The 24,582-nt window shown below is 41.3% G+C and overlaps 1 long non-coding RNA gene across 1 annotated transcript; it reads left to right on the forward strand.

The window, feature by feature from the left end:
- The first annotated feature begins 27 nt into the window (after window positions 1–27).
- LOC107212402 lies at window positions 28–24,098 on the forward strand. The gene is made up of 3 exons (XR_001524452.3): window positions 28–320; window positions 9,262–9,343; window positions 22,534–24,098. It is a non-coding gene; the product is annotated as an uncharacterized LOC107212402 (long non-coding RNA).
- The last annotated feature ends 484 nt before the right edge of the window (window positions 24,099–24,582 follow it).

A 24,582-nucleotide genomic window follows, 5' to 3' on the forward strand; every position in this document is an offset into this window, starting at 1 on the left:
GGAGAGGAGCCGCTCCGGCGGGTCCCGGGCAGCTGCCGCCCCATGCCAGAGGGCTCCGCTGCCGCGGGGACACCGCGTGTTCCCCGCCCGGAGATGCGGTGGGAGCGGGTCCCGAGCGCTCCCGGCGCCGCTCCCGCTGCTCTCGCGGTGGCGATGCCGGCTCAGCGCCTCCTTCCCAGCCCGCGAGCTCCGCTGAGGAAGGCGCTGCGCTTCGGCCGCTCCTGATCTCGCTGAGGGAATCGCTGCGCTCCCGCTGGCTCCTGGCTGCTCACGCCTGTCCCCATGGAAGTCAGCACGGAGAGAATTAGCCCGGAACGAGAGTAAGTGCCGGGGTGACTGATGTCATGAGCCGCTGATGTGAATAAGGCATTCACGATCCAGAGTCGAATTATAAGATGCTTGGCTACTTGGGAAGAAAAAGAACATGATTTGTCTGGTCAGGAGAGAAAGTCTGCTTAGTTCCAGGGCGTCTTCTGCCATTTTTCACAGAGTAGCAAAGAAGACAGAGATTTTGCCAAAGTCTTCCCTAAGTGTGGACAGTGAATTTTAGCTGATAGTCAAGGGAAAAGAAAATGAAACCCCAAACTACAAGGTACTACATGCAGTATTTTAGATCCATATATTCACAAACATATTCAAGTTCAGCAAAGCCAATCAGAACATGGTGGGCTGTTACAAACTTGGCTGCACAGGTAAAGGCAAACTGGAGCCTGGGCTGTGCACTTCAGGGCCACAGACTTGACCTGGTGGCCATCCAGTGCCAGTCTTCAGGCACTGCCTGGTGAGCTGTAGCAGTGGCTGGGCTGTGTCTCTGCTGTTCTCTCTTGGTGCTCATCCACTAAATTAAATTCATAAGCAGCACTGATTTGTAAGCTCCAGCACAGAGCATGCAGCTGACCTTCCTCTGCCTGCTCAAGTGGCTCAACGTTATCCCTCCAAACTAAAGCCAGCAACAACATCCATTCCCTCCCTCCCAAAGACAGGGCACTGTGAAACACAGATCCTACAACAGACATGGCCAGACACATGCAAAATACACTTCACATGAAACAGGTGGAGTTACGTTCCACCAGGCCTGTTGGCCACCACTGGCAAACCCAGCCAGAAGATGATTGGAATGTGGTTGTGGTGCACAAGATTGTGGCATGTACACAGTGTGGTGGCTGTCACTCCTCTGTGCCACTTCAGGAGCCTGGCACAAGGCAACCACCACTAAGGCTCATTTGAATAATTCCCACATACATTCCAGATGTTGACCACATGGCTTGTCTTTGTAAGGCTTCAAAATAAGGGCAAGGGGAAAGGAAAAGGGTGAAGTGGGTTTTTTTTCTTCAGTGTCCGTATTTGTTTTCTACACAGATGTTTGTAGTTGTACAGAGCAAATAAGCATAAATCACACCCCCCTTTTTTTAGTTCACTATATGATTTGTATTTATGGAATGTGCATGGAACTCAGTGGAGCTGACAGACCTAAGTTGTGGGCTGTTGGCCATTTATTGTAGGACAGTAAATGGTCAACATATATACTGGTTTTAGGGACATGAAAATCTTAAAATAACCCCACTGATCAAAAGCACAAACATCAGTGTTGCTGCTCTACTCACCCCTTTTCACACAGTAGGCCTGACCCTGGCAGCTTCTCTTCCTGTCCTCTGAGCAAGGTGTCTCTCCTTCCTGGGATAGATTGTGTCAGGTTTTGGGGCACCAGCAGCAGCTCTGCGGGGACAGGAGGCAGAGGTGTGAGGGCTGGACTCCCTCCCTGTGCACAGCTCCTGCTCCAGGATGTGGCTCCAGGCTGGATGTGTTGCTGTGGGACTGCGCAGCAAGTGCTCGAGATGAGGTGGGACAGGTCTTTAGTGCTGCTGCCAAAGGCTGGCTGTTAACAGAGTAAATAAGTTCAGCTCAAATAAAGATGAGCTATGGACTCCCTTGTTTCAGAGTTTTTTCTTTTCCTGCCTAATTCAAGATTTTTGTAAGTCAAACATGCAAGCCTAGATGAAAAACTTAAGACTGTGTAGGGGAAATAATTTCCTTTCAGACTGCAATTCTTCATCTTAACCTGGAGAGGGTGGAGTGGAATATGACAAGATCACGGAATGTCACCTCCCCAGGAGTTCTGTCTCTTTGATATTTACACTACAGGAACCCCCCAATGGTCTTCTCAGCAATAAACAAATACTATTTGCTGTGTGTCAGTCTTTCACAGTGCAGCAGTGTCACAAAAATCCTTTGGCCTCAGGAGAAGCAGCTTTCAGGGGAAATCCTTTTTCTGTACAGCAGTGACTGAGCTAGTGGCAGCTGGCAGAAACAGGGGCAGGGATCTACCTAAGGTCAACTCTGGAGCCATTCTCTGGATTCCTCCTGAACCTGGTAATGTGACTTTTATGCTGAGCTGTAGCTGCTGAGGGCAGAAAATAGATTAGGTAACTGTGCCATGAAGATGAAGGCTGGAGGCATCGCACCATTTCAGCCCCTCCACCACGGGCAAGGCAATGCCCACAGGGCTCACAGCCAATGGCCAGATTGCCACTCTCATTCTCTTAGGGATCCATGAGGTTCCAACACTAACAGCAAGCAGCCAACACTATGAGCAAGAGCACAGTATTTTTTATGAAAAAAATACCTGTTTTGTTACAAGTACAATGCATTGTTGACCAAAGTGTAACATGTTGTTAAACTAGAGAAGACTTTAAGCTCTCACCCCATTTCTCTCTGCTACTTGATTAATTTGCTTTGAAAGCAGAAAAGGTTAAAGAGATGCTACTGAGACTTGGATTGTCCTAAGCAGGCTTAGAAAAGCCAACGCCTGTGCTGCTAATGCAGCCCTTCAGTCCTGCTGAGCCCAGCAAATAAACTACACCTCATCATCCTCATTGTGAGAGTCCTCTTTTGCATAACAACATCAACCACAACTTCTCTCAAGATGTTTTACCAGGAGGAAACTACAAAATACAACCAAGACCACAACTTCTGTCAGCACATTAGGAAATAAAGGTCATAACACTGGTGATTTTTAAAATACATGAATCATAGACTCCAGGCCTTTCCATGAATCACAAGAGAAATGTGAAGAGTGGGACAGAATATTAAAACAAACAAAAAAAGAAGAGGTATATAAAAGAAGAGGTATATTTTTAGTTGCTGCTGGTTTATATGACAAATAAACTTTAGAAAGTCCCAATGTCTCTATCCAGAACTAACACCTAAAGGCAAAAGGGGTCAAAAAGATTTCCTGTGGTGCTCAGTGTGGTGTATGGAGCAGTAGGACCAAGGGAAGGGGATGTCACACAGGCCTTTCTCTAGACTGAGAGCTGTTCTCTTCCATTTGCCATAGGTACAGCCTGGAGAGATGCAGTCAGGCCTGGAAAACACCACAGTGTCAGCATTAGGCTGATACATGGGAACAAACATCTGCTGATAAATGGATGGCACTAAACATAGTTCTTCATTCACTCATTGGGGCTTTCTGCCATAACTGACACTCAGCTGTACCTAAATTAACCTAACCTGGGTTTGAAACATGTCTGACAAGAGTTTTAGGAAAAAAAAAAAAAGAATTAAGCATTTTCCCCTGAAAGTTTCAGGTATCCTTATTTCTCAAAAGTGTCCTCTGCTAAAGGCTGACTTGTACTACTCACATTCACCATCCAGACTCTGGGATCAGCACTGACATTACTCAGTTCAGCACCAATCCCAGCTCAGATCCATGTTCATCATGTAGGGAATATTGTACCTTTAGGCACAGCCTCAAACAAGGGGCTGAGTGTTAATCAGACGTCTTGAAGACAAACCCCAGGCTGTTCGTGACTCACAGACACGCCTCTGAGTCACTACTCTCATTACTTTCTCTGGGGGCCAGAAAGTTACTGCTGGTTTACACCAGCAGCAAATTACAACATCTTCCTACTATGCTGACCTTGCTGTTTTGGCTACTGACTCTTAAAACAGAGCCAACATTTCTTCCTTGCTCTACCTACTGGAATAAGGAAATCAGTTGATGAGTGAATCCTCTTCATCCCATCACACCCAGATCTGAAGCTGAAGGGTAAATTTTCTGAGCTGCCCAATTCACTGCAATGGAATTATCTGTTGAGGGATGCAATACCCAGTCTGAGGCAGGTTGACAAAATGTGGTTTTATAGCTTGAGATCATAGAATAACTTTAGTTTTTCCAGATAGAATGAGGGCCTATCAAAGAAATAGTCCTAGGAAAAGTTGGGTAAAAAACCCATTGAATTCTTTGGTTTGCAGCTCACATTGGCTATAGAAAGAACTATCAATTGTTACATCAATTGAAAATAAGCTTCTTGCTGTCATTCTCTCCTGATATCCAGAGTAGCTCGAAATGACAGGAATCCTCACAAGATCTGAGATCAGATCTCTATCAGGTACCAGTCTCTTGGTACCTAGGATTTAGTCTTATTTATCCAGGACTGAGAGCAAAAAAGAGATCTTTCTATGTCACAGAATATCACCACTTTAGCAGATGCCACTGAATCTATTTCCTTCAAAGTAATGAAGTGAGATTGTTTATGTGAATGTTTTCAAAGAGCTGAACCTGCAAGGTCCTGCTCACAGTTCAGGAAATGGCAGAATATAAATCTGTCCAAATTAACCAAGCTCCTACAAAATTCTATACTGGAACATAGCGACAGCAGCAATATCTTGTTCTTTTGGTGTAATGACTGTTGATGCTGGGATTTAGAAGGATTATGTCGATCTAGGAAAAAGTGGGGAATATTAATATACAAAATTGTTGAATGTCAAATCAAATCCTTTAATAACCTGTGTGTCTGGTTGAGGATGGGAGTGCTTTCAAAACTAGCTGCAAATATTCAAGAAATCCATTTGGCAAGTTCAAACAAATAGCCCAAATCAATTACACACAGAGTATTCTTTAGGGGCCACATTTTCAGCATAGTCTGTGGAGAATTAAGCCCTCTGCTCCCATTATTGTTAATGGGATTGGCACACCCAATTCCTCATACATATGGTTGTGAAGTTAAAGCCAACAGATAAAATAAGACTTTGAAAGAATAACAATGTTTATATATTGTCTAGTTTTTCCTGTACAGTGTAACATTTGTATTTGCTAAGAAATTTCAGTCCATACTAGTAGAGCCTCCTGCCCCAACACAGACTCAAAGCTGAAACTGGGATAGAAGAGTGCAGAAACCCTTCTTGACATCTATGTGAGAGCTTCAGAGATAAATCCAGGTTAGGAAATAAGAATTGTACTTTGTAGGAATTGCTAAATTTTAGCACTTACTCTTAAGCCTTTCCCAAAGAACAAGAATAACTCTGTCTGAATTTTCATGCCCCAAAATCAGAGAAGAAGTGATAAAGGTAACATTTCCAAAGTAATAATTAGTGTACAGCTGCTGTATAAGCTTTAAATCTCTGAATCAGAGGGACTGGAAGCCAGTCAACTCCTGTTCTAAGTAACTGTCCCAGTTACCACCTTCCTCTCTGCTTTGAAATGGGTGGAAGTAGCAGTTCCTTTCAATCTTTGTTTTTCTCTGATTTTGATCCAAATTTCTTCCAAAATATGAGAATGTTGAGTTTAAATTCAAAATCTGTTTTGATAAACTGGTATTTTTCTGTGAAAAAACAATAGGATAGTTGCAGTTAGTGCTTGTCATTGCCTATTTTGCAAAGCACCAGTGTCACCAGTGTCACCCACTGAGTCAGAACCCCTGAAATCTTTCCAAAGACTGTAGCTCACTCTGTGGTGTGCCCCTTTCTATGGGCTAAAAACACCTGAAGTGTAGCTAGAGATCCTTATCACAGCAATGCTTGGGCAAAGTTAAGAACTGAACTCTGAAAATTTGGTTTTAAAATAAGCAGATTTGGAATGCTGTCATCTGCCCCACTGCAATTACTCGTAAGACGATGGATTAAATTCTCCTGACCAGAATCCGGTGACGTTCAGCAACAAAGTCACCACGACTCTCTAATACTTCCAGTTGCTGTGTGTTGGACAGCTGCAGTTCTTTGCACAAATAGCTGTGTATTTGTCTAGAGTTTTTCTTGTAGGTGCACAATTGCTCAAGGGATAAAAAGGAATTGTCTGTTTGTATCCATAGGCTGGAGCCACTTACTTCAAAGTTAAGTGCTCTACATACAAAGGACTCCAGAAATACTCTGTGAACTTGGTGAAAGAGCCTTTCCAATTCTAACAACAAAGTTTTGCTCCTGATATTCTGGCTAGATCTCCTATGCTGAGTTTCCATGGATTTAGTTTACAACTGAATTCAGCCTCTGAATTCCACACCCGTGTAGTCCAGTGGACAGGACACTAAGAGAAGGCTGGAAAACATAAATGCTATTTCTGGCTTTAGAGTTTACTTGCTCTGTACTGCTGTATTCTTTAGTCCCTCCTCTTTCTTCCTTAGGTGTGGTCTTCAGCAAAGATTCTCATTTTTTGTTGTAGCCAGGTGGGTGACATTGCTCCTGATTTTCCCTGGTGTTTACCAGCAGCAGACTGGGCCTTGACAAAAAATGCTGTACATAGACAGGAATTACTGAAACAGCAATGACTCCATTCTGATGCATGAATTATCATTCTGAACCCATCTTCTGGAGCTCATAATGATGGAAGGCTAAAACAAGGATATCTTGGATATTGATCCAGAAGTACATCCAGAAATTACTTAAATTCCTTGAACCCTTGTACTTTGGTTCTGACTCAGAATGTTTAAGAACAGGGTGTAAAACTAAGAACTGGTTCCACAGCTGGTGTAAATTGGCATAAATCCATTCACTTCATTCTGAAATGTGCTTCTTAAAGGTCACAATACCTGGAGAGTGTAAATAATAAGGTCTGAAGGCCAGCAAAACCTGCTGGCTTGAATTAGGTGTTGGGCCACTTAAGTTGAAGCCAAACATTGACTATTCATTGGAAAATGCTCTTCACAGTTACTGAGACATCAATGCAGGTAAATATTTTCTCTGCAAAATCCTATCTGATGGTCACTCTTTACACTTTCCCAAGGAGCAAGTGTTAAATTCTTTTGTGAAGATCCTTCTTCGTTTACCAGGTTTTAGATTGGATTTACAGCAGTGAAAGCCAGGAGGAGGAGCAATGGAAAGTTCTTTATGGAGCTCTGCAACCAATGTACCTACAATTCAGTGCAGACAGCATGATTTTAACCAGGAAAAACCCCATTCTATGATCAATCCAGATTTTTAAAAAAATTTAATCAGACTTTTACATTATATATTCAACTGGTATTTCACTTGCTTAGTGGAACATTCTTCATAAGCAATTTCTGTAATGACAGCCTTGTAGAACATGGTGTGAATAAATTAAAGACAGTGTGTAATAAAGTTTCATCATAATGAGATAGCTTATTTCAAGCAGTATATGAAAATTACTTATATAAGGTCCTAGAAATAAAAATCCTGTTTTGTATCCTGGGTTTATAAGGCTAAATTTTTGAAAGGGGAAAGAAAACATGGGTGCAATGTACACGTATTTATTTCTTTATAAAATATGCACTTATGGTAGCCACTTTGCTCCTTCTTGTAGATATCTACTTGGCCTAACATGAACTGTTTATGTTCAAGAAGGTGTTGCTGGATTTTGCACATCTATGCAGCCACTTCCCTATGAAATGGCCTAAAAACTGTGCTGAAAATAATGCAGGAAGCACATCCCAGAGTGTACCAGGGTTCCAGTGGAGTCTTGCAATCCAGGAGCCTCTGCTCAGTTACACTCAGTAGGAATGTAGGTGTAGTCCATACTTCAAATTCCATTATCACCCTGCAGAAGCCGATTCCATGTGCAACCTCCAGCTGTATCAGCATTGATTCTGGTATCCAGGGAATACCTATCAATTATTCCAATGTTATTGGATCAACTGCTGTTTTCTAAAAACTTCTCAGCAACCATCCTTGGTATCACCACACAACATTAACCAGTATTATTTTAAATCTCCACTGATTCTCATTTGTCTTACATGAGACTTTTCATTGGACTTTTCTGGACTGCCAGAACTCTCTCAGGGAGAAAAATTAAAACCACAAATAGCATTATTAGATGATTTGTGTGAGGCTTGGCTAATTCTGGTCAAGCAGCACACACATTATTTACACACTGTAGTTAATTACTCTTCATATAACTGTAGCATCATTTCATTCTGTCCAGAGCCCTTTTGCCTCCAGATAGTAATTCATATCTATTACAACATTACAAAGTGTTTGAATAAATGATGTAGCAGACTTAAAATTATAAACTCTTATGACAGTTTGTAAATATTTATTAGGCTCTGTTTGCCTTCTTGTCCTAAAAAAAGTGTCCAAACTTTATACTCACAGCAGTGAGAGATATATTTTTAAGTATAAAACTTGAAAATTGTTATTCTAACATTTTCATGCAAATCCCAAAGCCAAGGCATTTTAACTTAAACTAAGTATTAAGTGGGCTGGGAATACTGATACTAGAAAATATGTGGTGAATAGAGGGTCTATTCTATAAAAATGTAAAGAGAATATGATAAAGACTGCTAAAGGGTATTTGAAAGAAATGTGTAAAAGCATTAGCATTAGGATTAGCATTGGGACTAAACGCTTGCTACTGAAAATTTACATTTAACTCACAGTACTACTTGGGATTATATCAGATGAAGGATGTGCCCATTGTCTAAAAATAGGAAGAGAAAGCCTGGAACAGCTGTCACAGGGAATTCTGCTTTCTAGAAGTGCTCTATTGTGACAGTCATTGTAAAGATAAGTTTCCTTTCCAGAGGAATAAAAGAGATTTCTGTGAGACAGCAAGTGTCAAAGAACAAATGATACTCAAAACTATGTTCTCAAAAATCCTGCTGAGTAAAGCTCAGACCTGGACCTTTCAGAGCTGGTATAGCTTCATGTGTTCAGTATCAACAAGATTTGTGAAGATGCCAAAGTGTGAGCTCAGAATTGTATTACAGCTGTGAAAATCAATGTGCATTTCAGGACTGAAAAGGATTCTCTGGGAAACCCACTGGGCATTACAAGCTTTTGGAAATGGAGCTATTCCTGTAGTTACTTCAGGTCATGTTGCCATAAATGCCTAGTACTTGCTTGGGTTGGTCTGAACACACAAAAATTATGGGATTCTCAAAGAATAGCAACATATAATAACTAACAAGGGAATCTTGTTTATTAGCTGCCTTTCTCAGTTATGCTTTACTATAGACAGGTTAATGATATGCTGATTTCTAGTTTGTAATGACTTGATCTCAGGCCTTTGTCATTCTTACCTCCCTCATCTTACAGCTTCTGCTGGTTTTAGACCTTCACAGACAAGAAATTACTTCAGCATGTGCTTGACTTCAAAAAGATGACTCTCCTAAAGACAGTAAGTATTTTCATCCTTGAAATTATTCAGGTCCTGAAGTTTCAGTCCCTCTCCAAGGGACAGGGAATTTGATCTCCTCTGTGCTTCCATGGGAGCCAAGCACAAAGCTCCCAGCTGGCTTCTCCTGTAGTTCCCAGTGCCAGCACCACGGATGGTAGCAGCAGAAACTCCAGGACCATGCCAGCCACTGATACACTGGGAAAGGGAAATTCTTCCTTGGTGGCATGTGATGAAAAAGCCACGCCATGTGCCCCAACTATCACACAACTGGCCAGCCCCACTCTCTGGGGTAAAAGTGGTCCAGACTGAGATGCTCTGGCAGAGCCACACAGGGAAGTTTGCACAATGCCTACCCCACTATGTCTTACCCAAGCCACTATTATTAATCATTCACTTTCATGAGCAGTAAATTAATCCATAAAATTTAATTGGAAAGAAATCTGTAAATGCATTTTTAAAATATGGCATAAAATAGAAATGCCCATTAAAGGAGTAACATGAACATGCACTTGGTGCTTTACTGAGGAGCCATAGAGGAGGGTTTCTTTGTTGTTGTTTGTCTTGTAATAAGTTTTAAAATACAATAAAAAAAAAGCATCAAGAAGCATTGTTTTGAAGGGGTGCATTATACACCCTCTGAAAGAGATTTCTGTCAGCTCAGTACCCAGAATTGCACATGCTATTCGCAGATAAAACAGTAGCACAGCATAACTTTGTATCACTGGAGACCTCCCATATGTTTGCCTAGAAAGGAATACTCTGCATTGACTAAGCTTTTTTCCTTCTGTGCTAAACAATAATTACATTTCTAGAAGAATTCAGCCCCAAACAAGACAAGCATTCCTGCCAGTCTTCCCAAAAGCAGAGGGAGCAGTTGTTAATCTATAAATACTGCTGCACTCAGCAGAGGTGAGCACTGCAAGAGTTGCTCTGCATTGATGCCAACCCTCTGCACATCAGTGCTGGCAGAAAGGGAATAATTTGGGATTGTGTCAGAGTGGTGGAACCGAGTGCTGCTGTGACAAGGATGAAGCACATCAAGAGACCTTTTTGGCCACCTTGCTGCCCACCCCCAAATCACTGAACTTTGTATTGCTTGTTTGTACTGCTCAAGACATTTGCAAAATAAACTTTTTCATAGATGATTTATATGCAGAGAAGCTAAAAACAAACTGACCTTTCTCACCCATCAAATAGTCCAAGCTTGTTCTTGTATCCGATTGCCTACTTAAACCATCTGAGATTGCTCTTTGTAACGCATAGATCTTCTTTTGTGTGTGTCCCCTTGCAGGAGTTCTGGGAGGAAAAGCAGTGAGGGGGTTTTGCAAGATGTTAGTCCATTTAGCAGATGGAACTGCTGAGAAAAATCACCACCTATTTTTTCTGGAAAAACAATGTTACATAAGCACTTCTGTAACTTTTTCTGTTTCATAAGTAACCTGGCAAGTTGAGTAATTCACATTCTGGGTATCATTCTAAAGAAATATTTCTAATAATCCTCTCTGTGTACAAAGCAGTATTGCCTCATCCTGGTTTGGCATTTAATCTACAACTTACTATTTTCAGAAAGGCAATTTTCCAGTTCAAATAAAAACAACAATCTCACACTTATATAGTGACTTTCTTCCTAGAAGATTCCAAAGAGCTCTGCAGAATTAAAACAAAACACACAGGGTTGGACACAGGGTGGCTTCATTCATCACAGAAATGCAGCCAGCCCTGGAGTGAAGTGTGTTCAGCAGCAGCAGCAGCCCAGAGCAACAGCACAGAGCAGCTTCCAGTAGGGAGCATGCAAAGCCCGATTCTCTTCTTCCCTATCTTATTGCAGTTACTGGGAATTCTGTGCTGATATTTGTGATTTACACATGATGTTAAGCATTCTAGGCTGTAGCTCAATTAGGGAACAGAAGGAAAATTCAGCCACCTGCTCCCCTTGCCATCCTGTGAGCCAGGGATGTGACTGTGTTAAAAAAAGTGGAAGAGGTGGAAGAGGGAGAGCAGCAGTGACTCAGCAGGCTCCTAAAAAGAAAGGATGGAATGTAGATATTAGTGCCACAAAAGTCCCACACAAAATAAAAAATTAACTCAGACTGTATCCTCTTTTCCAAACATTTGAAGGCCAGAACTGGGAAACATCTCCTGACCCCATAGCCAATACAACAACTGCACAGCCCCATCTCCAGCTGGATCAGAAATCTTTGGGATAGTCCTTGAAGGCTCCTTGTTATGGGAGCAGTGTGGGAGTGCTTGGGAGGCAGCCACCCCTGATGGTCACCACAGGTTTAGTGCAGCCTGCTGAGATTTCCCCTGAGCACCTGCAGAGCCAGCTGGAGCACCAGGAATCACAGCTCTGGATCAGCCCTGTGTAACCTGCAGGTGAAGGTCCATTTTCTCTCCTGCCCTGCACACACACAAACTTTTACCATCTTGATATGAAATATTTTGTGAAGTTGTTTTTTTTTTTCCAGGCTGTTTTTCTGCTGCCTCCAAGTGTCACAGCATAACTCAGTCAGGCTGTACCAGGATCCAGAGCTGGCCATATTATAATCTCATTTAAAGATACGAAGCGATAATTAGTGAACTCTGAATAACCATTCTGTATTATGATGTCTAATACTTGTCTTGGCTAATGCAAATGCAGGGGAAAAGGTATAATCTTATTTATGTGTATCAATGTACTCAATATATGTCTTTACAAAATCCTGCAGTACTTTTGCCTGCACAATTTAATCTGTGGCACCAAAATTGCACATTAACTGCTTATAATAAGTTGTGCCTTGATTTAAAAAAAAACAACAAATGAAAGGAAGGGAAGCAAAGCACCAACCTTGTTAAACCTATTACCAGCCTAATACTTCATTGAAAATCCCCTTGGTTGTAATGGATTTTTCTTTTTATACGTACTTTATACAGCATTGTATTAAAGTGGCTTTTTATAAACACAACACATGAGGTTAATAGCTGTAGCCTGAGTTAGGGGGGTTTTGTACCCTAAATCTCTACCAAGACTGTTATATAAATGCTACTATTCTAAAAATAACCCCCCAAATAATCAGGGAAATGTTACATTATCATTCCCCATATCAGGCTAATGATGGCAAATGAGGGCAGGCTATTCATGGGTGAAATAATACTCTTACAAAAAGAATCCATCCTTACCTGCTCAGAACTGCTTACCTGAGTACAGGAAATCTTTGAAGGGCATCTTTAAATACATGGTGGTTGTATCAACAGGTCTTAAAGGTTACACATTTACAAAAATTCACTGACTAAATGGAATATCTACTATTTTACAATAATGTCTGCACTATACAGTCTCCAACAAAGGAATCAAAGAATTTTTTTTTCCCCCAGATTTTTAGGCCAGAAGATTATTAAAATCTCATCTACTTTAAACCACCGTCCAAGTGACTGAAAAGACATTAGCAGTGTTTGTAGAAGCCTCAAGGATATTTTACTGTTTCTCATATATAGAAGTCCTGGTGCATCCTTCAAAACTCCCCCCCCCCCCATTCCCATTTTATGGAAATTTGCTTGAGCACTGTTTTGTCAGGTACTTAGAGTAACTGGGATGGGAAAAAAAGGTGTAATTTAGAGCTATAAAATCAAACATCATAAATTAGTGCACCTTGATCTGCATTTCATCACTTAAACTGAGTATGTTTGCCCCAGGCCTTGACCTTCAGGAAGTGCAAAAGAGCAGCCAGAGGCTCCTTTCGTCCTCTCCTGTGTGATCACTTCATCCAGAGGATCCCTCCCATGGTAGAGTGATGTGCTCTGGGCCAGGATCTGTGATGTGCTCTGACAGCAGGGTCTGTGCAACTCCTGTTTTCACCGTGAAAATGTTGCACTGCATCCTACAGGGCAAAGCAAAGGGTTTATCTGCTCTTGGTACAGCTTTTCTGAGGTGTCTACCCAGACCAGGATTTACCCAGAAAATTTTTAGCTCACTGTGCTAGGTTTTTTTGGGTCACACATTAGATTTTACTGGCCTGCAGCAAAGTTTTGTGTGGATACATAGGAACACAAATTGTAACATGTACCCCAAACTTTTGGGTGAAAATTGTGTCCCAGTTCCTTTTTAATAAATGGAGGATATGATTTCAATCCTTACATATGGTGTAGTCCTTAGCACTTCTGGACTGGCACCTCACTCAGAGCCCTTGTAAATAAAAACTGCTGCAGAACACAAGTTCATCTGAGTTTTGGAGACTCTGAAGAATTCTGGTTTGTGTTGTTGAGATCTGTCAAAAGCTGCCTCATAATCTCTCTTCAGCATGGTGAAATGGCTATTTTCACTCCACAGTGTGATGTGGCTCAAGGGGAAGAGCTTCTGTTCTGGCCTTTCCTTGCTCTGTGACCTCTGACTAACAACAGGCTTTGGTATCTTGGTGAATCCTCTGCAAGTGTCTAGAATTATGTCTGCTCTATAATAGTAACATCATCAGGAATTTGAAAAGTTACTTCAAAACCTTCATACAGCTTCAACCAAAGATTTTCAGAGCTTTTCCCTACTACCTGACATTGCAACTTTACCACTCAACATGCCACAAGTATTGAGAGCACTGCATTCCATGGAGATAATTTAATTCTAGCAGTTAGTGATCAATAGGCTCTGTGTTCAGTCCCAGCAAAGACTCAAAGTCCCATTTGACTGGGCACTTTATGAAAACACAGTGCCAAGGCCTGACCATTTCAGATGAAAGAAGTGCTGCCCAAGGAAGCTTGTGGCACAGTTGAAGATTTAACTGAGCTCTCCCCAAAGCTCAGGATCCTGTTTCTGATGGAAAAGTGTGTACCTTCTCATCAGTGCTGAGTCTGACAGCACAGGCCCATCTGCACTGGGATCTGAGTGTCAGCTCCTAACTGTTCCCAGAACTGCTAGACCACAGCTGGTGATTTTCTCATTTTATGGGAAAAAAAGAAATATTTTCTTCTGATGGATCTTTCCACAGGCTGAGACAGTCTATCTAGACAGCTTTTATTCTAGCAGAATATACTCTAGGCATTTTCTTAATAATTTTAGCATTGCTCACTCGTTTTTTCTTTTTTCTCTCTTCAATTCCTCTCTGTCATGAGAATAAAAAAGAAAAATTCCATTTGAAATGGAACATTTTCCCTAATCCTATAAAGAAAGAGTATAATTGATTCAACTATAAAATTTATAGGCATGGAATCAATGCTTATTATAGTCAAAACATGCCAGGTCACTTCTTTGTGGCTGGTTTAAAGCTGTTCCGTTAAGTGTAACGTTAAATGAAAGTACTTTAGTCTAAACATGAAAAGGTTAGATTGTGTTACATCTGCACAGCTCTGTGTGCCTGTTAGGATCTGATTTCAGGGTTTCATGCAGAAGACCTTCCATTGTTTCCTTTGTACCTTCTCTCTGGGGTAAAACTGATTTTTGACAGTCACAGTAGTAGCTGCTATAATGTAGATATTAATTTAATCTGGAGCTGCATCAGTCCTTAAATAGTTCAGACTTTGCCTTTATGTCTTTGGGGTCTGGAAAACACTGAGAAATTGAGTATGAATGGGGCTTAATCATGGCATTGATGGCAAATCTTTTCAGTCTCTTAATTTTTCTGTTCTCAGACGTCTACCTTCAGGGCTAATTGAAAAGATTCAAGTGCTATGCAGGCACAGTCACTCCTACAGCTCTACTCTTCTGGCTATTAAACATTTCTACACACTTTGCAATTAAGCTACTAAACTTTTCAGCAGATGTTTTTTCTAAGCAGCAAAGTGTTTCTAACTTTTCTGTTGGCACAGAGCGATGCCATCACAGAGATCTAATGGTGGAACATTTAGGGAGGGTATTTATTAGGGCTGGATCCAGTAAAACTGACTGGAGAACCTCAGATTGAGCAGATTTCCAGTTTTCTTACTACTCTGTGATTTCATCTTCGTGGTGTGCCTGGTGTTGGTGCAGTACTTCGGAGACAAGACAGTGTTGAGGCTGTGATTGCTCAGGGTGGCTGTGCCCTGATGCAGCAGCATCTTTAAATTTCAATGCCTGGGCCAAAGTTTGCCTTTGGCTGAACAGGTGTAATTCCTGTTGAACCAAGTGGCAATTCCACAATTTTAAATAAAAACAGCTCTTGGCCCATTATCCACTTACATGCACTTTGCCCAGGGGACAAGATACACAGCACTGACAAGTGATTGGGGGTTCCTCAAGAGCTTGAAGCTTTACTACACAGGGCTCAAACAAAGCCATGTTTCAGACAGCAGGGAGCACATGCCAGTTTCATTTGTCTGAATTTCGTCACTCAGAATAAAAGCCTTTAAAATCACCAGTCACTTTCTGAAAAAACCACCCCCAGCCCCCCAATTATAAATCCTGGCAGTGTAAAAGCCTAAATAAATACATACGTAAGCTGCCAGGATCCTGGATGTCAGTTTTCAAGGCATATATTGCCCCAGACTAGCCTGTAAATAATTTTTATTTTTATTCATGACTTTAAAACCACATCACTAGTGGGCTGGACTTGTGGTTCTTCATTTGCATAGTATATGTTTTGACCTAAAATGAGTTAAATGCAGAGGGAGAAGAAATGAAGGTCAAATTTCATTAACAAAATAAAGCAGCTCATGTGAAACTGACGTCTAGTGATGGAAAAATATGCAACTGAACTGAGCCTTTCACTGGTTGTTTAACCAAAACAAGGTCTCTGTAATGACAAACATTCCCATCTTCAACTGCATCACAGACACCAACAGAAAAACTTGGCATCTCTCATTGTATGGGAGTATGAGGCAGAACTGGTGAGGACTTTTTCCTGCCATCCCCTTGCCAACTGTACATTCCATCTGACTGAGGATTACTGATAATTTTTGGCACCTTTGTGGCTACAGAGGACTCTTCTGTACAGTATTTATTTATCCAGGACTTCAGGAATTTATTTTTAACAGAACTTCTAAAAATGCTGTAAACATGAAATATGCTAATTGTATTAACAAGAGGATTCCTACACCAGAAGTTTACTTTTTTTCCCCCAAGCAGACTTTGGGGCAAAGCTTCTCAGTTGGTTTAAGTTGGTAGAGCTGCTCTCACTTTGGTGGACACCTTCCAAATTTAAAATGGTTGAGGATCTTCCCTTGTAAAGCAAAATGCTTATAAAAATCAGAATAAAAGGGAGTATTTAGACATATGATCTTTCCTTAGCAGTACTACCAGGAGCCTTTAACAGCCATGTTTCTGCAGCTACAAATGGGACCTCATTTGCCAAGAGACAGAGACCCTGTCAGAGAGCACCAACACACTGGGGAAAGAGGTCAAGGATATTATTCCCATTTTACAGAAGAAAAACTGAGGCAGAAAAGCATTAAGTGACTATTTTCTACCAAACTAGACATAACTGACTCCAGCAGAGCCCTGGGTCACCTCTATCAGGGTATGTGGACATACCCAAAGAGATTGTCAGAAACCTCTGACAAAGCCTTCTGTGTCCCCATCCAGAGCATAGCTTGCTATTCCCTAAATGTCCTGGAAAATCTCAGAACTAGATTAGAAACTATTACTTTCACCACAAAAAATTTAATGACAACTTTTTGGTTTTCAGTGACAGAAAGCTGAAATGTTTTAGTTTTGAACAAAGTTCTTCCCCTCCGCTTTTGGGTACTGAAATCTGAAGAATTTTTACAAGCAAACCTGATTTTTTTTCCTGGTTTTAACATAAGGTTTTCTACCCAATCAAAGCCTCACATTTTTTTCAGAACCTGAACATTTTGAAATGCATTAGCAAAAGGAAAAAATAACCCAATTTTTTTACAAGACCAATTTTCCATTAAAAAATTGCAGCACAAGGAGCAATTTATTTTCTACATTTTCTTCTTCTTCTCCTTCCTTATCTTTCAGGGACTCTTGAGCTGCTTTTGCTGTTATTATAATGCCTGTGTGAAATTCTGACCATGCTTTAGAGCAAATAAGGCAGTAAACAGCCTGAGAACTGTGCTCTGCCTCTCTGAACGTTCCACTGGAACCCGGGACACAAACTGCTAACTTAGGAATCTAACTCATGTACCTGGCACAACTAAAGCTGGGCAGTGAGGCTGGCTTTGGATTAAACCTCCTATGCTTGGTTTTCTGGCTAAGTCAGCATTGCCCTGCATTGAATTAAGAGTACCTGCAGAGACCCTGGCCAAAGCCAGGCACAGTAACTCACTGAGCTCCAGCTCATGCCTCAGGGCTGAGCAGCACCGAGGATGGCTCAAAAGAAACTGGGGAGCTCTGAAGCAGGGAGAGCATTGTTTGACAAAAAAAAAAAATAGAGAAAATTTCTGATTTAAAAGAATTAATTATTTTTAAATGTAAAATGAAATATCCATAAAGTAACACAAAGAAGTTTAATGTTCCCTTTGAGGGAAATTTTCTCATTTTAAAATTATCCCTTTTTCTAATAAACTAGTAATTTATATAATCCATATAAAACCACTAACACTCTTTATTCTATTTTTAAGTAACACTGGAGAGCTTTCCCAAGGCTTATTTTATTTTTATGAGAAGGATTAAAAATTGTGATGGTCCAGATCCTTTCACACTTCTATCTGCTGACAAGCACCACACTCCTGCCATAACCCCAGTGAGCAGCAGCTGGGGATGTGCTGTGTGGAATTTGCAGCACTCCACTGGCTGCAGTGGAGCAGTGCCAGGCTGACAGATTCACTGCTCTGAATGCAACACCATCTGATTTGGAGCTTGTTGAACAAGCCATAAATCAAGCAATCTTTATGTTTCTAGACAAACATTTCAAGGAAAACAAGGATAAAGGGTCTCTATATAGAGCTATTTGTTCTATCCAGCCTCTTATCCAGCTTAATATTTTTGTTGCTTCACAACGAGTGTATTGTCACTTGCCTGGGCTGCACAGGAGGATGCTTTATCCTTTCAAAGTAACTCCAGGCTGTATTCCTGTTTTTCACCCAGAAGAGGACCATGGGAAGAAACTCCAGCTGAGCCACCATCCTTCCTTGGGCTCGCTCTGCTGGGGATGCTGCTCCAACCCAGACCTAAAATATGCATGCAGAAAGAATATTTTACTCTTAAGTAAGTCACGGTGCTTTAGTTTTGGATCCAGTGTCATGCTAGACATGGCACAATGCCTCAGATGGCATTGCAGACACAGCCTGAGGGGACACACATTCCTCTCACCACTCCAAGGAGCATGGGGTGAAGTCTACTCAAAGAAAATCCTGCCTGGTCTCTCATACCTCCCTTCTACCCCCTATTTCTCTTTCAAATAATTCAGATGTTTTAGCCCTTCCAGACAAAAACTGGAGCCTTAAATTAAAATGTCATCTGTTAGTAAAGAAACTAAGCTATGTTTTTCATTCCTGAGAAAGGACTCACTTATGCTTATAACTATAAGTTGCTAGTGATTAAGCAACTGGTATATTTTCACACTCATTAAAAGAAACACGGTGTGTTCGCCTTTCTAAGAAAAGGCATCTTGTTTGTAATACTGTAATACATTGGGAACACCTTCTAATTGGCTTCTAGTGCCCCTTGCCAAAATTCAGACACAAGTTTGTTTATTTACACAAGGAAAAAAATAAAACATTGTATAATTAGTTGAGTAATGGACTCCTAAATTCAGAAACTCAGAGGTATGCAAAACTGACAAACTTTTTAAGATTCCATTTTGGTTTATGAAATATCTCAATAGGTAGCTCAGACTGCATCATGGCTATTGTAGCAATGTGCTGCTCAATGTGCTGTTTGTGTCGAGATGGAAAACTTTGACATGTTTGATTTTTATGCAAGTCAATTAACCTGTTTTTTAAAACTGTAAGGGCATGCTTTGCAAATAAGATTACTTACTATAAATTATGAGAACATAGGGCTCCATTCAGACAAAAATGTTACACACCCCTTACACATGCATAAGTCTGCAGAATATAGTTCTGCACCCTGACAACTTATTCAGCTAGGGGTAGGAGCTTATTTTGGTCTATTCCACGGGGGCTTTCCTAAAAAGATATGAACAAAAGGGGATAGAGACTTAATTAGAATGTCTCTCTACACCCCACCTTCCTTTACACCACCCAGGCAATTCCAACAGGCCAAAACCTCTCCTGATGTGGTGAGGGAAGAATTTCTTTTTTCAGTTAAGTCAGCCCAGAGCAGAATTAGCAATGGTATGTCCCCCTAACCACAGTACAGACAGACATTTGGCCATTCCCACCTGTGAGTTCTGCTCTCACATTCAGGCACGCTCTATTGACTGTAGGCCTGTCCATCTGTTCATACAACCTTCATTGTGCTTGGCCCCAGCTCAGCTGGGACCCTCACTCCAGGGCTGCAGGGCAAAGCTGTCCTGGAAGAAATGACACTGAACACCAGAACTGACACACCACCAGCTCACAGGGGTATTTCAGACAGCACAAATCATTTTCCTATCATGCAGCAGACATTTGGTCAAGACTTCTTCCTTCCAAAAGGCAGATGCTTTGATGGGTACATGAGAAATGCAGGATGTGATTTTGGCACTCAAAATCCAACCTAAAGAGCTGCAGAGATGTACTTGGGGCTTGGATGGAAGAGCAGTGCCAATACACACACACAGCAAATCCAGAGACAAGTATGAGTCAGAGAAAGAAAAAAATGTGGAATTTTGTCCAGGTCCTTTCCACTTTTACACATGCAGAGAAACTTTACCTCAGCAAACCATCCCATTGATTACACATGTGAGAAAGAATTGCTCGCATGAATAAAGGTCATTGGATCTGGTCCCTGCTTTATGCACATTGTGATATAAAGCCAATTCTTACTAAGTCCAAGATTAGTTAGGTTAAGGCACAAGAGACCACAACAGAACATTCTGTCTTCCTTGACAGCTTCAGTCTAGGTAATGAAGTAATTCTTATTTGAGCATGACGTTAGATTGTTGGTTGTGATCTAAAGCCTGCAGCAGAGATAGTCTGGATTGCAGATTACACATTTCTTGAGATGTCTTTACTTACACAAAAAGACTAAAACAAGGAAAGATGACCGAGAAGATTAAGGGAAAAACTGCTTTCCTTGTCCCCTGGCCACATTCTGGACAATCTCTTCCACAGATTATTTGCTACCCGAACTAACTTTCAGCTTGGAGCAGGGAACTCATACTCCTGGAAATAGTTACAGACTTGCAGAGAAATGTGTGCACTGACACATTCAGAAAAGGCATTTCAGGCAAAAGACCTTCCAGGGTAAGATTCCCATCAGTGTGTTCAGAATAAGGGAAGATGTCCCGAAATCAGCTGTACCATTTACTAGAGCAGACCTGCCATGTGTGGAAAGACACCTCCCATTGCTCAGGAGAGCCAGTGTGGCTTCGTGTCCCCCAGCGGCCTCACAACGCCGGCTCAGCTGCTGTTGCTGGCAAGACACTGCTGTGGAAAGCCTGCAACAGAATCAGGGACCCATCACTACCAGGATGGGTTGCTATGGACACCGCTGAAGAAAAGCAAAATCATTTGAGAAGGAAATAAAAGACTCTTTTCCACTAATGGTGACAGACACTCCAATAGGTTAGTGATCCTGGTGGAATGCTAATCAACAGCACATAGAAAGACTTGGAAGTTATGCAACTTTTAATATTCCTAGTGAAGGAGTGTGGAAGGGAATTCATGTAATACTGGCCATGCACACTGAATTTATACCAACACTTAGTACTCAAACACAGGCATCACACATTAGTGCCACAGATAAGTCAGATAATTTTGTCCTGCAAGTCTTTCCTCTCAAGATCTCAGCTCCAAGCCGTAGCCACCTGAAGAGTTCATCTACTCCTTCCTACTGAGCCAAATATTTAAATGGAGGTGGATTCCTTGCTGGCATAAAACCACCCAGCTCACCCAACATCAGCACAGCTATGCTGATTTACTGCAGCCATGGATCTGGCATCTGATTTGAGCTCTGAGACAATCTAAATTTTCCATTCCTCCCAGATGTGGTGAATAATTTAAATATATGCTCTGAGATCACCAAAAATAATACATTTTCAAAATTTCTGGTGAGCTGAAAAAGAAGAAATACTGGCTCAGAATCACATGAAATGCTCTGTTCCATCTTACTGAGTATAATTTTGATTGAAATGGGATTTTAGTTTATGCAGGCTAAAAGGGAATGGAATTTTGTAACAGAATTGAATGAGGACTTCTAAAATGAAAAAAAACCTCTTAAGTTAAAAATCAACTGGTATGACCCTGAAAAGATCAGAACAGAATATTTTATTAAAAAAAAATAATAATTTATTGTTTTCAAAGCTTAAAGTGGCCAGATTTTTCAGCTGATGGGAATCTATAAAATGTTACACTGCCAATGAGTCACCATTTTTGCCCCAGAAAATCTGCTAAAATATTTTCCTCAGCTGTACCAGCAGATAAATTTATTGACCTTAGTAAGATAATTTGCACAGGTAGGGCCAGGAACATTTACTGTTTTACAGAGCTGAAACTATTTTGAGCAATTTACAGCATATTTACTCATATGAATCCAAAATACTAAGAAGAGGGACAAGGGTTACAGAATGAACTATAGAATTATAGAACTATAGAATTGCTCAGGAAGGCTGGGAGGCATACCTTGAAATAAATAACAGATTTGACTCACACATTTCTGTGGCATCACAGAAATAATGCTCAAGAGCATCTGAGGAAGGAGATTTGGGGATGATTTGTAATGGGGCTATTTAATACTCACAGTAGAGCTACTCATGACTCAGATCTACCATTCAGTGCTACAGCAATTTTTTAAACATATTTTGTTTTCAGTTGAAACGAAGGTGTTTGGACCATGCTATCTATATGGTGGAATATTATGGTGTCTATATGGTATTAAACTCTCTGCTCTCCCAGTTATGAACATTGAAGTCCATATTTTGCTATGTTTTTACAGAAAGTGAAAGAAATTCCACAAAGTTAAACTTGTAAGACAAAAAACCATGCAATTTCACAGAACACCTACTATTTGGTAAAAAAAACCACATTTTAATCACAATATTAGGACAACTTCCAGGGAAAATATAACAGGCAAAGTGAAACTTCAGTGACAAGTAATTACTGTACCAAAGACAGAAAGATTCTATAAGAAATAGAAAAAGAGATCTCTGAAAATACTTCATATTTTTAAAAGCAGATGAAGATCTTTGATTGACATAAAATGCCTGTATTGAGGTTAATATGTTTATCCATCACATCTGCAGGGGCTGATGTAGAGCTGAAATGAAGAAGGGATGGGATTCAACCACTCCTTCAGCATGGGACAGCATCAGCCACGCTGGTGGAAGGCAGGAGGAGGGAAAAAAGTGAAAAAAGGGTAATGCTGCCTTAGCTCTTCCTCCCCCATCTTCTCTTTGCCCCCACAAATCCACCCTGGCAGAAGATATGGCTTAGAATCCAATTTGCTTTAGGATTACTCTTTGTGAGAAACTCCTGGAAACTCCTCTTTTTCTCATTACTTTAGAGTGAGAAGGTTTGGAAATGGGGTTTTCTGCAGCTCCTAGGAGCATTATATACCTAAATGCCCCATTTCTAAAAACGTGCATCTATTAGCTCTTCTGAAAACAAAATGAAACAAAACAAAAAACTTTACTATAATCAATTACAAAATTCACCATACCAGATAGAGTCTTGTACATAGCAGTAAAGCTACATCTGCTGTTTTTCACAGTGTGGTGTATTATCATTGTCTCCTGCTGAGAGGGGTGAATTTCTGCATCCAAAAACTTAAACCAAAGGTTTATCCTCAATAGATGTCATCTTATTGAACAAGATACCTAATCTCAGGCACTCAGGACTGAAAATGTTAGAGTTTGTTGGCATCTCTCAGAATCTTAGGAGTAAGAGGAACCTAGTCTGCCTAGTCTGAAAAGTTTCTTTCAGATGGCTTTAAGTATTTTGTGGATGATTACAGCCTGAACATTTGACTACATGCCACTTCATTAGACTTACTCATTTTTTTGTTCTTACCATAGATGGGAAATTAAAAGTGATCTCCGATATTTGATTTCCCATAAGATATGAGAGATATTCAGGGCAGTGTCTGGAAAAAAATTAGGATAATAAGGTGTATAAATCTCTGCTTCATTTGAAACAACGCATAAAAGCCAACCTCACATTAATTTTTTTTGCTGAAAGAACTTCAATAAGTTTTAAAGTAAGTGTTTCATTTACTGCCACATGCCACACATACATGGCAAACAGTTTATACAAACCACAACACTCAGCTGTTCCTGGTTAGGTAGAACAGCCCTCCCCTGAACACCCAAGCTGCTCCTGGTTCCCTTGGGACTCTGGTACAGGGTGCTGACGGTTTCAGCTGGTCCAAGAAAGAACTCAGGGACATGTGGGGTGAGGAGTCATCTTCTGAGGATGTGCTGGTGAAGCCTTGGCTGAGTTGTGCTCAAGGTTTTGCTAGCTCAGAGCAGAATGCTGTGCACTTCAGAAGACAGCTTACAGTGTAACTATTCCCGACCTGGTGGTCCAGCTATAATGCCTTCTTCGTGTGGTGCTCAGGGAGCTTTATTGGACTTCCCACTCACCAGAAACTCCTCTGTGCACACACACAACGGGGCTGGCTTTGTGTGGCCAGGTGCTACACGGGTGCCTTCACTGAAACGCTTCCTCCATGTCCCACTGAGCCAATTCCAGCCAGATCCAAATGGACCAAGGCTGAGCCCATCAGCGTGAGGGGAGAGCCTCTGGGCTGAGGTATTTAGAAATGAAACAAAATGTCCAGCTACTTCAGACAGAAAGAGGAGAAAGAACATTGGAGAGAAACAAGTCTGCAGACACCCAGGTCGGTGCAGAAGGAGGGGAGGAGGTGCTCCAAGCTCCTCCAGGAGAAGAGGTTCCCCTGCAGCCCCTGGTGAAGACATGGTCACAAAGGCTGTCCCTGGGTCCCTTGTGGAACAGACATCCACCTGCACCCCTGAAGGAGCCCACACCAAGCTGCCTAAGGGAAGCCCACGCTGGAGCTGGCAGGACCTGTGGTCCCATGGAGAGAGGAGCCCACCCTGGGGTGGGGAAGAGCGTGAGGAATTCTCACACTGAATGAGTTGTGATGATCTGACCCCAGCCCCCATTTCCCAGCCACTGTGCTGCTGGTGGGGAGGAAGCAGAGAAAATCAGGAGCGCATTTAAGCCTGCAAAGAAGGGAGGGGTGGAGGGGAGGTGTTTTAAGATTTGATTTTGTTTCTCAGTACCCTGATTTGATTGGCAATAAATAAATTTCCCCAAGCTAAGTCTGTTTT

Source organism: Parus major, chromosome 18, assembly GCF_001522545.3.
Source record: "Parus major isolate Abel chromosome 18, Parus_major1.1, whole genome shotgun sequence".
Classification (NCBI taxonomy): Eukaryota; Metazoa; Chordata; class Aves; order Passeriformes; family Paridae; genus Parus; species Parus major.